Here is a 15248-nt window from a genome sequence, read left to right as displayed (position 1 = left end):
TAGTGGGATTGCTGGGTAATATGGTAGTCCTATTTTTAGTTTTTTAAGGAACCTCCATTCTGTTCTCCATAGTGGCTGTATCAATTTACATCCCCACCAACAGTGCAAGAGGGTTCCCTTTTCTTCACACCCTCTCCAGCGTTTATTGTTTGTAGATTTTTTGATGATGACCATTGTGACTGGTGTGAGCTGATACCTCATTGTAGTTTTGATTTGCATTTCTCTAACGATTAGTGATGTTGAGCATTCTTTCATATGTTTGTTGGCAATATGTGTATCTTCTTTGGAGAAATGTCTATTTAGGTCTTCTGCCCATTTTTGGATTGGGTTGTTTGTGTTTTTGATATTGAGCTGCTTGTATATTTTGGAGATTAATCCTTTGTCACTTGCTTTGTTTGCAAATATTTTCTCCCATTCTGAGGGTTGTCTTTTCGTCTTCCTTATGGTTTCCTTTGCTGTGCAAAAGCTTTTAAGTTTCATGAAGTCCCATTTGTTTATTTTTGTGTTTATTTCCATTTCTCTAAGAGGGGTGTCAAAAAGGATCTTGCTGTGATTTATGTCATAGAGTGTTCTGCCTATGTTTTCCTCTAAGAGTTTGATGGTGTCTGGCCTTACCTTTAGGTCTTTAATCCATTTTGAATTTATTTTTATGTATGGTGTTAGGGAGTGTTCTAATTTCATTCTTTTACATGTAGCTGTCCAGTTTTCCCAGCACCACTTATTGAAGAGGCTGTCTTTTCTCCATTGTATATTCTTACCTCCTTTATGAAAGATAAGGTGACCATATGTGCTTGGGCTTATCTCTGGGCTTTCTATCCTGTTCCACTGACCTATATTTCTATTTTTGTGCCAGTACCATACTGTCTTGATTATTGTAGCTTTGTAGTGTAGTCTGAAGTCTGGGAGCCTGATTCCTCCAGCTCCATTTTTCTTTCTCAAGATTGCTTTGGCTATTCGGGGGTCTTTTGTGTTTCCATAGAAATTGTGAAAGTTTTGTTTCTAGTTCTGTGAAAAATGCCATTGGTAGTTTCACAGGGATTACACTGAATCTGTAGATGGCTTTGGGTAGTATAGTCCTTTTCATAGTGTTGATTCGTCCAGTCCAGGAACGTGGTATATCTCTCCATCTGTTTGTATCATCTTTAATTTCTTTCATCAGTGTCTTATAGTTTTCTGCCTACAGGTCTTTTGCCTCCTTAGGCAGGTTTATTCCTAGGTATTTTATTCTTTTTGTTGTGATGGTAAATGGTAGCGTTTCCTTAATTTCTCTTTCAGATTTTTCGTCATTAGTGTATAGGAATGCAAGAGATTTCTATGCATTAATTTTGTGGCCTGCAACTTTACCAAATTCATTGATTAGCTCTAGTAGTTTTCTGGTAGCATCTTTAGGATTCTCTATGTGTAGTATCATGTCATCTGCAAACATGGAGTAAGGCTCTTGATGGAGAGAGAGAGATAGAGAGATAGAAGGAGGAGGGGGAAGAAAGTAAAGAGGGGAGAAAAGAAAGGAAGCGTTTTGACAATCTTATTTGAATCCCAGGGCCTAGTTGAGTCTGAAGCCCAGATCCAATCCTGTATTTCCTGGTTATGTGAACCACTGTTTCCCCTTTTGTATTAAGTCATTTGAGTTGTGTCTATAATTCACAATGGAAAGAATTCTGATCGTTGTAGCTGGGTTTGTCTGAGTTCCTGGCTACACAAGATCCTCTCAGGATGTGAAGCAGCAGGTGGGGGTGTTAGTAATGTACTAATTTTTTCTTTCTACCTAATTAATGCATCTGTTTAACAATCCTTATTTATTAAGGATTATTTTTTTTGTTTTCCAGTTCTATTAATGTTATTAAGAAGAGGAGGTCTCCCCCCCTTTTATTTTTTATTATTATTTTTTGTGATATGTGGGCCTCTCACTGTTGGGGCCTCTCCTGTTGCAGAGCACAGGCTGCGGGCGTGCAGGCTCAGCGGCTATGGCTCACAGGCCTAGCCATTCCGCGGCATGTGGGATCTTCCCGGACCCAGGCACGAACCCGTGTCCCCTGCATCGGCAGGCGGGCTCTCAACCACTGCGCCACCAGGGAAGCCCTCTGCCCCCCTTTTAAACCAGCTTATTGAGATATAATTCACATACCATATGATTCACCCATGTAAAATGTAAATGGTTTTTAGTATATTCACAGATATGTGCAACCATCTCCATAATCAATTTTAGAACATATTAATCATCTCAAAAAAAACCAAAAAACAAACCAAAACACTGTGCCCTTTAAATGTCATCCCTTATCCCTAATCCTCCTTGCCAGCCCTAAGCAACCACTAATCTACTTTCTGTCTATAGATTTCCCTATTCTGGACTTTCATATAAATGGAATCATATAGTATGTGGTCTTTTGTGACTCCCTCCTCTCACTCAGCATAATCTTTTCAAGGTTCATCCATGTTGCAGCTTGTATCAGTATCATGTATTCCTCTATATGGATGAATAATATTCCACGGTATGGAAAGACCACATTTGGTTTATCCATTCTAGTGTAGATGGACATTTGGGTTGTTCCCACCTTTTGGCTACTATGAATACTGCTGCTGTAAATATTCACGCACAAGCTTTTGTGTGGACATATGTTTCCATTTCTCATGGGTATACACCCAGGAGTGGAATTGCTGGCTCACATGGTAACTCTATGTTGAATCATTTGAGGAACTGCCAGCCAGTTTTTTTTCCCAATGGCTGCATCATATTTACTTTCCCACCTGCAGTGTGTGGGGGGGGTCCCAGTTTCTCCATATCGTCACCAATGCTCATTATTATCCGCCATTTTTGATTCCAGCCATGCTAGTGGGTCTGAAGTTGTATCTCATTGTGGTTTTGATTTGTATTTTCCTAATGACTAGTGGTGTTGAGCATATTTTTTTGTGCTTACTGGCTGTTTGTATAACTTCCTTAGAGAAACGTCTGTTGAGATCCTTTGTCCATTTTAAAACTGGGATATATATTTTTTATTATTATTGAGTTATAAGAGTTCTTTATATATTCTATTACAAGTCACTTATCAGATACATGATTTACAAATATTTTCTCCCATTCTGTGGGTTGACCTTTTGCTTTTGGTGCTTTTTGCTGCTTTTTGTTTTCCAGTTCTGATTAGCATAATTAAGCAGAAGAGGTCCTAATATCCTTTGTTTCATCTCTTTTTATGTATTTCTCTACCTTTGGAGTCTAGAGTCAAGCAGAGGCCTTTTGATCAAAAAGTACTTAATCTTTTTTCTAATCCAAGAAAAGCGTGAAACCTATAGAGCAAACTTTGGAATAAAAAGAACCTCATCATAGCCTGGTGCTTTGCATAGGCCTTCTAGGCTGGGAAGGGACACAATAGGGGGGAAAAAAAGCCATTTCTCAGTATCCTTCACATTTTATCTTCACAAGATGAATACAGATTTGTTTGGAAATTCCCAGGATATTCAAACCACTTGTATATTAAGTGATAGTTGTGAAACATCTGGATTGTTACTGGATTAGATTGGACAATTACCACTTGATAGCACGAGGGACAAGGAAGAGGAAATTAACAGACTTCTGGATAAAACCACAGGATAAAGGAGTAACTCCAACAGCTTTGTCAAGTATATCTACCCAATTCAACAATTTATAATGCAATTCAAGAAACAGATTTTGAGCACTGGGAAGTGAGAGGTTCTGGTGGCTGATTTTGAGGTAGTGGTGGGGGTGGAACTGGGGCTAAGCACGCAGGAAAGTCTGCCTTGGAGTCCACCGTTTATGACAAAGGAAGTGAGAAGAGAATGTAGGCAGCTACAGAGGAGGGGAGAATGTGATGAGGGCAATTAAAGACACAGAGTCATATCAGTCGGAGAAATCCTACCCAGGTAGGGAATCCGGAGAAAGCTCAGGAAGTTCTGAAACGCTTCAGCATTTTGGCTGAGTCTTGAGGTGGTGTTGGGATTTCTAGAGATGGAGATGGAGAGGGAGAGCACTGCCAGCGTTTGTAGAGTCTGAAGGAGAGGATTGGGGATTGGTTCGGCCAGAGTCCTGGGTGCCTACACGGGAGAGGCTGGAGGTGAGTTTGGGAAGCTGCCTGTCCCAGAACCAAAAGGGCTGTAAATGTTAAACGAGAACCCGTGCCCATAATTATTGAGACAACGAGGAACTGCTGAGTGGTTAGCAAGATGCATTTGGCAACAGGCTGCAGGATGAGTGGAGTAAGCCTCGATATAGGGTGGCAGTGAGGACTTCTTCAGGGACAGTATGAGAGACCAGTGTGAAATCAGACTTTGATTTAAAGGACAGCCCTTGTGGAATGACAGGCTGCCAAAACCCAGCACCAATGACTAGGATGTACTCCCTGGCTGAAGTTGCCACCCCTGTTATCAGCAAGGTGGCAGGTACAGAAGAAAAGATGACAGCAGATGGAAGATAGGCAGCATCCGTTGTCCCTGAGCTCAAAACTAATCAAACGTATTAAGTCACGCGGGAGCTTTACAATCAGGGCCGGGGCTTTGAAAGTGCCAGTTGGCAGGCACAACAGGTGATAGAATAAAAGACTGCGTGCAGCTAGCTGTGCTGAACCAGTCACCTGCTGGGAGGACCTTTCCAGGGCAACGGGTTGGGGGGTGGTGGTGGGGAGAGGCAGGAGGTCCTTCTGCCAGCTGAGCTGCCTACACATCACATCAAAGCTGCCGGAGTGAAACCCGGCAGCTCCAGCAAATGGGATCTCTGTGAGAGGGCCGCAGGGCCAAGCCTTAACTTCTTCACCTGTAAAATGGCAGGCATTTTGAGGATTACATTAAATAATTCACGTGCAGACTTGACAGAGGGCCTTGGAACGTAGCAAGCCGTTGCTCTTCCCTAGGGCTGCTCCCGGGACGGTGTGCCTGTGGAGCTTGGGAGGACCCTTCCTTTCAGAGCCCTGGGCTTGTGTCCCTGGAAGGTGTTGGCACACCTGGTTGTTTTGCGTTTGAGGTTGGAGCGCAGAGGCAGCCGTGTGAATTGACTCGATGCCTCTACTTCCTGGTCCTGGCACTACAATTTCATGCAAGTCGCTTTACCTATTGTGCGACTTCCCCCTCCCTTCCTCAGTCTGGCCTGACTCTTATGTCTGCCCTATTTCCTGGCTTCCCTCTCTCTGCCATCAAGAAACTGCTGGCCCCTTGCTGAAGGCTCAGGGATCTGATAACTTAATCTGGGACCCTGTCTGCTTTTGGTTGCTAATTAGGGGGGGAAGGAGAAAGTAGAAAACATAACTGCCTCACATTTTGGAAAGGCATGGAAAGTCTAGGGAGGCAGGAAAACAGGAACTAAGTTTGTCAGGGGACTACTCAGGGCATTTGGGCTGCTTAGGTGCCAGGGTACTAGCCAGAGTCCTTCTTTCTTTCTCTTGCTCCCCTCCCTTCTACCTGCCATGGGATAAAGAATAAGGCAGACCCTTGTCTTGCAGCAAACTCTAAGAGGGAGAAAGGCATGCACACATGACCCAAATGGGGTAGGATGAGTATCCTAGAAGAGACTCAGAGGACGTGAGTTCAGAGTGGGAGCAATGCTGATTGGAAGGGTTTCCAAAGGCTTCAAGGAGCAAGTGGCAATGAACTGGGTTCTGAGGGATTTGTAAGATTTAGACATTTGAAATAAAGGAGGAAGGCAACAGCTCAAAAAAGGTACAGAAAGGAAAAAATGATGGTTGTATAAAGGAATGGTCAGATTTCCAAGAGTGTGAAGGGAAAAGGGGGCCAGATTAGGGAGAAGTTTGGAAACTAAGGTGAGGATATGGGACTTTAGTCCATAGCAGTAGGGAGCTGGGGGTGATGTCATCAGAATTGTTGAACTGTAGGAGAATCAATCCATCAGCGTCGGGTAGAATGGATGGGTAAGGGCAAGGGAGAAGGGAGATGGCTTGAAAGTATTGCGATGGTCCGGGAAGAGCTATTGCTATGAGCTCAGTACTGTCAGGGAAATGAAGAGGACCTAGAGATGAATGGGGTGCAAGCGGTGCAGTTAGAATTAGTAGCAAGTGGTAACTGATTGAATATACAGCCTAAGCAGAACAGAGGAATCAAGAATGACTTTTCTGCCTTTTCTCCCCTGAGGTTGTCCAACTCCACTTGTTTCTTAAGGATACTGACGCCTCTTGGATGAACAAGTAATCTTACAAGCTTCCCTTTCTGAGGGCTCCACCCTATTTCCCTCCTCCATCCCTACTCACCACCTGTTGTGACGATGGTGTGAAAAATCTTTCCCATTTATCATCATAGCCGTATACAAAGAGGTATTCTGGTTTCATAATGGACCGGGGCACTCTTACTGTCACTGTTCCTGAGGGTTTTGCATCCAGAAAGGATTTCACAATACACTTACACTGTGGGAAAAGAATCAGGTTTTCATCCGTCTTGATGCTGGTACTTGGATTATTAGGCTGAACCTTTATTTTTGGTGGGGTGGGAAGGGGAGGGAAGAGGTTGCTTGGGGGTATTGCTGACAAAAGTCTTTGTGAGTGCGATGGTTTTTCACTTGCTTACTGTGACATCTCCCTCAGAACCATAAACAATTAGGCCTCGAGCAACAGCTGCTTGTCTGAGTTGACCTACCCACCCAGTTTCCATTGGAATGCTCCCATTTTCTCACCCCATCTATCATCCAGGTCTTGTCTGCATCCATTTGGTGACAGACGATAGGCCAACCATCTCTCTTCCTTTGAAGTTTCTTGTCATTGATATTCTAAACATTTTCTTCCTCTCATCCTCTCTCTGTCTCCCTTCTTCCCTCCTTTTCTCCCACAGATATGAAGATGTGTAAATGTGTCATTTCAGACTTTTGGTGGGGGGATGCTTAAAACCACAAAGGTGCATTCCCCAGTCCGTGTCACAGCTATGACTCTGTGGTTGGCTCTCGTGTCTTCATTCTGGGATCCAGGCTGAGAAGCTGCTCCAATCTTGGTCTCATAGTGGAGGAAAGAAAAGCAACAATGGGTGGACCCATGCAATGGCTTTCAAGTTCCTGCTCAGAGACGGCACATGTCACTTCAAAAATGTTTCTTACCACCTGTCACCTGGTCCCAAAGACAATGTCACATAGCTTAAGTTTGTGTTTGTCCTTGTAGCAGCACCCGTTTCTGTACGTGTCAGCCTTTTCTAGGTTATACTGCAGTGGAAACAACCCCCGCATCTTAGTGGATTGCAACGGCAAAGCTCTAATTCTTGCTACACGCTGTGCAAGTCTGCCAACTCTGGGTCAAAGTCAGTTCTTAGCTTGTGACTCTGCGCAAGTGTTTTCTTCATTCAGGCATCTGGGCTGAAGGAATAGCCCTCTCTTGGAATAAAACTCTTTGTGTCTAGTGTGGTAGGGCATGGGTTTTTTTTTTCCCTTCCTGCCTTCTTTCCTTATGAGATCTCCATCTTGGAACACTGGTCCATACCAGTCTGGGATAGTGGAAAAGGGTATTTGCACAGAAAAGGAGCTCTGTTGGCATGATAATGCCTTTAATTTTGCTACAAAAATGAGTGTTAGGAGAGCAAGGTTTTTCTTGTGGACATTTCACTTTGAGTTTGGAAGCAAAAAGTTCTTTCCTCTCATCCTCTCTACCACCTCCAGAAGGACTGAATGTGGGGTGTCTCCTCCTCTTCCCCCCCACCCTGCCCTGATTTTCCCAGAAGTCAGGAGAAGAAGAAGAATTCTAGGGGGAGGGAAGTAGGTTGAAGAGATGGAGGGGACAGTGGGGGCAGAAGACGATGAGCTAGGGAGACCAGAGAGACCGGCTTCTCTGATATCCCCCTCTGATGGACTTAGGACCCAGGGGAATAACTAAAGAGCTCTTTTGCCCAACTTGCATCTGTGTGTGTGTGTGTGTGTGTGTGTGTGTGTGTGTGTGTGTGTGTGTGTTTATATAATAGTACGGGTTCTGTTTGGAAAAGGTTGTATCTTGCTACCTTAGTTAAGGGCATAGGTACATAACCCTAGTGCATTACACAGGGATAATAGGGCTTCTTTGGTGGCAGGATGGAAGACCCTACCACCCCCCACCCAACCACTCTGCAGAATTCTGGGACTCTGAAAAATGTAGACTGACCAGCTGAAGGATAAAGTCATAATTCTTTGGTCCAAGATCACAGAACCATCAAAAATGTCTACTAGAAAAAAAATACTAGGGTTTTTTGTTGTGGTGGCTGGAAAATGAGGTGCAAATATAAAATATAACACCATCCCTTGAAGAATTCCAGAAGAGGGAGGACATGTGCTAGAAGGCAAGGATTCTCTTCTGTATAATTTATGCTTCGATAAAGATAAGTAATCTACCATGAGAAGATTTTGTAGTTTGGCCTCATCAAAAGGAACTCTGGCCACTGAAGGGGCTAATACACTCAGTGCGCTCGGAAAAGCAGCTGTCTGTAGATGTGGTGGGTTTGGAAAAGAACCACGAAGAGAGCAGTTAGGAAACTGGAAGGAGAGGAGAGATACCACTCTTCCCAGGCTGAGGAAGCCTTCCTGCCTGGCTTCAGTGAATGAAGCCAGAACTGCTGGCTCGAACTTGTTTTTGTGGACTTGTAGGTAGTGAGGACATTTTTTTTGCAAGTGGGTAAATCTGGATCGTGATGAACCCTGGACCCGAGGAAAGGGAACCAACATGCAACGGTGTGGACTTGTAATCCTTTACCTCACACTGGCCTGTGACGTGGTGTGGGGTCCGGCAAAAACGGAACCGTGGCAGGGCAGCCCAGAGGGTTGAAGAATTTCTTTTTCTTCCTGCCAGCTGTCAATTCTTGGAAAACAGGGTTTGTTCTTTCCCACTGAGTCTTCTTCAGAGAAACGTTTATTTCGTGTCTGCAGAGGGAAGAAAGAGAACCTTCGTTTCTATCTCTTACTTCCGTGGAGACGTGTTAACTTTCAAAGAGGAGGAGGTGGCATCTTTTTATGAGGATTATGCTGCCAGCTCGGGACAGCACATAATGAAGGGGGTTTGCAGATTTGCTGTTAAAAGCTGTGGATGTCGACGCATACCGTTCCCAGCTGAGAGAAAGCTAGGGCTGGCTGCTAAAAAGGTCAATGTCAAATTTAAATGCATCTTTTTTTTTTTTTAAAGATCATTTCCATAGCATTTTATTCACAAACGTTGAATGACTTTCTGTTTCTTGGGGAAAATAGTCATTAACATTTTTATTTCTCTCTCATGGGTTATAATTATGTTGTTATAAATATAGACACTTTAAAGAGATCTTGCTGAGGAAAAAATGGGCATTTTTTTCGTGATAATGAGGAGAAAACCGGAGTGACTGATCCCACTCAGCCATGATTTCAAACAATTGGCTTTGCACTTGAGGTGGGTAGAAGAGTCTACATCCACTTAGTAGGAGTTTGGGGCTATTAAAAAAGAAAGAGTAACGGTAGAGTTAAAAAATTGAAGAAAAGTGTCATAATTCAAACTGGTTATCATTATTTGCATGAAGAAGTTTATGCAGTAGCTTAGACACAGAAACATAGAGCTATTCCTTCAATAAAGTCATAGGGGAATAGTAAACGTGCAAGGCAAATCAGAGAGAGCCGGTCTGGGTGAAGGGAGGCTGAATGCTTAGAGCCCATCTTGTTTGTCACCCTTCCTTGACCCTAGGGTGACCACTGGAACAACTTTGTGGGATCCCTGGTGTTCTCAGGATTCCAGTGCGAGCGCACTGGGTTGAAAAGCAGGTTTTCTTTGAATCCCAAGCTCGCGGTATTTGGCCGATAGCCTGCAGGTCCCGAGAGGGTGACAAGAGCCATTCTGTATTTGGGCACAGCGAGCGTGAGCCCTCCTGTCCAGCACGCAGGGAGTCCCAGGGTTTCAGCACAGACTCAAATTCCGGAGCTGAATATGGGTGTGAGGTGGGACCCATCCACAGCGGCAGTCCTGGAGTGAAGGGGAATGGAGACGACGTCCTGTGTGAAGGACAGTCCAAGGTCCACAGGAACTGTCCAAAGGATCAAGTCCAGAGGGGGTTGGCAATGAATCAAGGACAGAGTCTGAAACAAAGGGTCTGCGTGTGAAGTCAGTTAAGACTGGGCTAGGGTCTGACAGTGGGGACAGGAGGCAGATTTGGGAATATAGGGAACGCCTTTATGCGGTCCTGTGGTCTTGTAGGGAGGGAGCTGCAGGGGCCCCAGGGGGTCTGGAGAGGATCCTGGCTGTGGAGCGATGGAGGTGGAGCCTGCTTATCCTATAGTCACTAGGGATCTTGAACACATTGTGAGCCAGCACCCTTGGATGTCTGTCTCGCCTTCTTCTTCCATCTCACTGACTGAGGATGGGATCTGATGACAGATGGGCTTCAGAATTTACCTTTGACAAGGGTTCAAAATAATCCCCCCACCCTAAAATTTAATGTAATTTAATAATCTTGAATAGATCAAACACGAGTGCTGTCCATTTCTATACCACAGATGTCTGCGTCATTGGGATTTTAGTGTTTTGGCCGTTTTCTTGTATTGTCCTGATGGGGCTGTAAGGCAGCACCCACCTCATAGCCTAAAGTCATGTGCAGACAAAGACTCTCCCAAGGCTGAGGGGGAGGGGCACCTGCTGTGAAGTATGAAAGTGGGCACCGTCCACCCTGTTGTGTGCATTGGAGGGTTATCACCCAGGACAGCCAGAGAGGGGAGAGATGGTTGAATGGGGAGAAACAGAAGCTTATGAACGCTAATTTTCTTTCTACTTTGGGTTTATGAACCATTTCCTTTCGTTAGTGTCTTTAAAAAGCAGGATCCTCCACTGAGGCTCAACATGACAGACTCTGGGGTAGGTGAAAGCATTAGTCTCTGAAATACAACCTCATGCCACGGTGATGAGATCAAGCTTCTCTTCATGAGTTCTTTATCCTTCCTGCTGCCTGTGGCTTACGTAAAACTGTGGAGAGAACCCTAAAAACTGATAAGTCATTTGAACCTAAGACTAGAAATTACTAAATAGAATTTTGAGTTTAAAGGGAAATTATAGACCTGTTGGCAGTTTAGAGAATGAGGTCTCAAAGCCCGGAGCCTGACATTTCCTGTTTTTCAAGTCTGGGGCCATTTGTAGTGGCTATTTGCTATTTTTCCAGAACCCCCTGGGATACTAGGGGGACAGAGGAGTATCTGAATAAGGAACAGATTCCTTGGACAGGGAACTGGTTAGGAGGTTTGGCTGGCCTTTGACAAGTTGGGGGTCACATTTCTAAGGCCCAAGTGCTGTAGCAAGGCTTGAGTAGAGGCCCCCAGTCTCAGGGACTCTCTGGAGTTGATTGACAGAGATCTGTCCAGAAGGAACCAAGCATAATCTAGAATCAGCTAAGTTCCAGGAAACTCAGAAGGGACAGGGGTGTCTGGGTAACCCTGATGAAATCTGGATTCCATTTCTCAGACCATGAAGCTACAGAGAGATTTGGGACAGAATGTCTCAAATTCATGTGGCAAATTCGTGGCAGAGTCAGGTTTAGAGCTCCTGGCTCTTGATCGATCCCTGGTTCAGTCATTTGTTTTATCTCTACAATGCTACCTCTATTTCCACCTGGCTAGTGTGTGCCCCAAATCTGCCTTTGTAGGAACCAATCTCCCTTCCCTCCCTCCCTCCTTTCCTTCCCCTCTCCCCTCCTTTCTTCCCTCCTTCCTTTCTTCTACCTTCAAACATTTGGTTCTCACCATGTGTCTGGATCTATGTCATTTTTGGAAAGACAAATATGAGTAATACTCAGTTTTGCTATCTTAAAATCTTAACTTAAAAAAATTATCCATTAATAAAGTGTAGAAAGCTTCACCTAAGGACTTATGAGATTAAGGGTCTTTCTAGCCATGCATTCTATGATCATTTACCAAAGGTCATACCCAGGAGTGTAGAATCAAACCTAGAACCAAACACATATGTTTTTGCCTATGGGATGGTGCTGCTGATAGGTTTGGCCAAGTCTAATTTCAGCCGATTGAAATGTTTTGACAGGAACGCTTTCCAGCCATGGGGTTGTATGAACTACTCCCTCACCCATTTATCATCATGGCCCCAGCAAGTAAATGACCGGTAGTGGCAAGGGACAGTTGGTTGTTGGAAGGAGGGAGGTAAGGGTGAGAGGGACGTGGGTAAAGGCCTGGGTAGCCTTAGGTCAGAGGAGACAAGGCTGGACGCGGATGGAGCGTGTCATAGCAGACACTGAGGACCCAAGGCAGAGCATTCTGGTAAGGGCTTAGTGAGGATTCAGAGAACCATGAAAAGGGAGTGGGAGCCCTAGTGAGGAGCAGAAGCTGATTGGCAAGACAAACCTGGGTCAGAGTCAAGTGTGCAGCAGCCATGGCAGTCCCTGAGCCAGAGCTGCCATGTTGAGGAAAGACTGGCTTCAGGAAAGGTTTGCATTCTCACCTGTGGCTCACTCAGATGAGGGGCCTGAATCCTCTGGCTGGAAGTCCCTGGAGCAAATCAGACAGCTCACGTGGGCTGCCTCTGAGCTTTCCCGGGCTCTCTGGAGGTTGTCATGGCTACTGACATTACGAAGGAGATGTAGATGGGGTCCCGGGAAGGGCATCAATCTCATAAAGTTGATTTTGCCTCCCCTATAACCTGCATCATGACTGCAAAGAGAAAACTCATCGTGGGCATTTCATCAGAGAAGTAATTTCAACCGGCTTACACAAGGTGACAGAAGAGCGAATGCATAGCACGGTGACATGCCCGCAATTTGAGAGCTTTGTTTTATATATATATATATATATATATATATATATATATAAAGATTCTACAGTATCTTCCTTGTATAGTAAACTAAAATGTGTACAGGTGGATGTGGTGATGGAAACAGCCTGTCAGAAGAAAAGGCATTTTCTTAGAAAAGGCATTTTCTTAGAAAAGGCATTTCCTTAGGTTTGTAACCATTATCTGGGAAAAAGAAAGAGACAAATATGACCCCCAAGTTTCTAAAGTAATGATCGTGCTGTTACTTAGGGAGGAACAATTAAATCAGTTTGATATTATGGGACTAAAAGAACTAATTGGTACATTCAGCGATTTTAGAAAATCTCCATCATTTCTTTAGGTGTTGGGTAGACTTGTTTTTAAGTTTGACCTCCTTTCACATCTGTAGGCACCATCTTCTCCATTGACAAGAAATAGCAGCTGTCTGATTCTCTGAGGAGACCTATTGGCTCCGACACAAAATCCATCATACTGATAATGGATAATGACCCTGCCCTTTAGTTGTGTCCTCGAGTTGTGTGGTCAGACAGACACAATCAGATAAACAAGAAAAGATATGCCGGGAAGTTGCATGGTTAGATCAGGAGAGGGCAGGGGGAATTTTCTCTTCCTCTTAGAGTTGACCTACGTGCCTGCCATTTACCTGTTTTCTCTCAGATCCAATTCCCACCCTTCCCTTGCTCTGCTCTGTATCACAGTGAATTATATCTCCAGATAGTTTTGGCCAGTGGGAGATGCTAGCAGAAGATCATAGGTCAAGAGGAGGGGAAAAGTAGCTTATTGCTTCTCTTGCCTTGTCCTGAGTGAAGCTCATCTCCCATGAAACAGCCTCCTTCACGATGCCCAGCTTCTGTATATGACAGCCCGCACCCTGGCCCTAACTCTTCCAGTAGCCTGTGCTTCTGGACTCTGACAATGCCACATCTTTGTACAATTTCTCCTGCCCCAGGGTGATAGTGGAGTCCTGCTGTGGCCTTGCTTTTTCTTCTTTGCTTCTTGGGCTCTTCTATTACTGTTTAATCAATCCCCTGAATTCAATTTCCTCTATTTCTAAGATCCAGAGTAGTTTCTGGTTTCTTAAGAGGCACCTATCTGATGATATATATTTTGTCTGATGGATACTGAGAATGTAGACGTTAGGCCATCAGCTTATAAAGCCCAGCATTTTCTAGCTCTACTCTAGTGCTCTGACTTCCTCACCTGTAACTTTCTTTCTTGCTCTCTCCTTGTCTGAACATTAATCTCCTTTTTGCTTGACGGCAAGTCAAACTCATTCCCTGCTCAGGGCATTTGCATCATTGTCTTCTCTGCCTAGAAAGCTTTGCCCAGATCTACATGAAAGACCTCATTCCGAAATCAACTAGGTGTCTAGTTTCACAGTTTTAACAGGTCTACTCTGAGGCTCTTCTCCATTGGATTGGGTAATCAAGACTTCCCCAGGGACTTCCCTGGTGGCACAGTGGTTAAGAATCCACCTGCCAATGCAGGACACATGGGTTCGAACCCTGGTCCGGGAAGATACCACATGCCGTGGAGCATTTAAGCCCGTGAGCCACAACTACTGAGCCTGCGTGCCACAACTACTGAAGCCCACGGGCCTAGAGCCCGTGCTCCACAACAAGAGAAGCCACCGCAATAAGAAGCACGCACACCGCAACGAAGAGTAGCCCCCTCTCGCCACCACTAGAGAAAGTCCCATGCTCAGTAGCGAAGACCCAACGCAGCCAAAAATAAATAAATAAATAAATTTATTAAAAAAAAAAGACTTCCCTAAATTAGCTTCTTTGCACATCCTGTTTCCAAAAGCAACCACACAAGCACGTATTTTGGAGAATCTATTAGATGTATTCGGGGTTCCATTTAGTTTTATGACACTTTAATAGCATGGGCCTTTGAAGTTTACACACCAGAAGGAACTGTCAAATTTTATGCATTAACCGACCTTGCTCAGAAGTTGAAGAGAAAAAAGATCTCTATTTTGTTTTCAGCTTATAATATTTTCTGGATGTATTGTGCAATGTCTTTGTTTTGGTTAAAATGCCTTAGCTGGAGAACAGTAAAAACATCTGAAAAAGCTTTTTTTTTGTTTTTTTAAATAAGTAGAGAAAGGTGTGATTAGAGGAGACCAGAAAGGCTCTTCTGATAGAGCACATTTTGCCCAAGGGGGTCTACTGTTAGATTTCCACATACGTGGAATAAGTCATGCTTTTAAAATGCGACTGCTCTTTGGAGAGGTGCTATCAATTCTTCTCCTGCTGGTGGAAATAGTACAATTAACTTTCTTTCTGACTTCTGGGTAGATCAGATTCTGAGGACACCAAGAGTTTAGAGGGAGTGGTAAAGGAAAGTAGGGTTGATTTTTCAGGAGCAGGGGCTTATCTAAAGAAGGCTTACCAGGGCATGCTGGGGTGTGTATGTACGTGTGTGTGTGTTTGCATGCCCTTTGAGTGAGCAGGTGCCAAAAAGGGTCATGGGCAGAAATCAGGGCTTTTCTTTGACCATTTTGCCTAGGTCCATATCTAGAGGATGGTGTCCTCTCTAGAGGACAGAACATTCTGGTCTATGGAG

Source organism: Tursiops truncatus, chromosome 5, assembly GCF_011762595.2.
Source record: "Tursiops truncatus isolate mTurTru1 chromosome 5, mTurTru1.mat.Y, whole genome shotgun sequence".
Lineage (NCBI taxonomy): Eukaryota > Metazoa > Chordata > Mammalia > Artiodactyla > Delphinidae > Tursiops > Tursiops truncatus.
Note: the sequence above shows the minus strand (reverse complement) of the source record.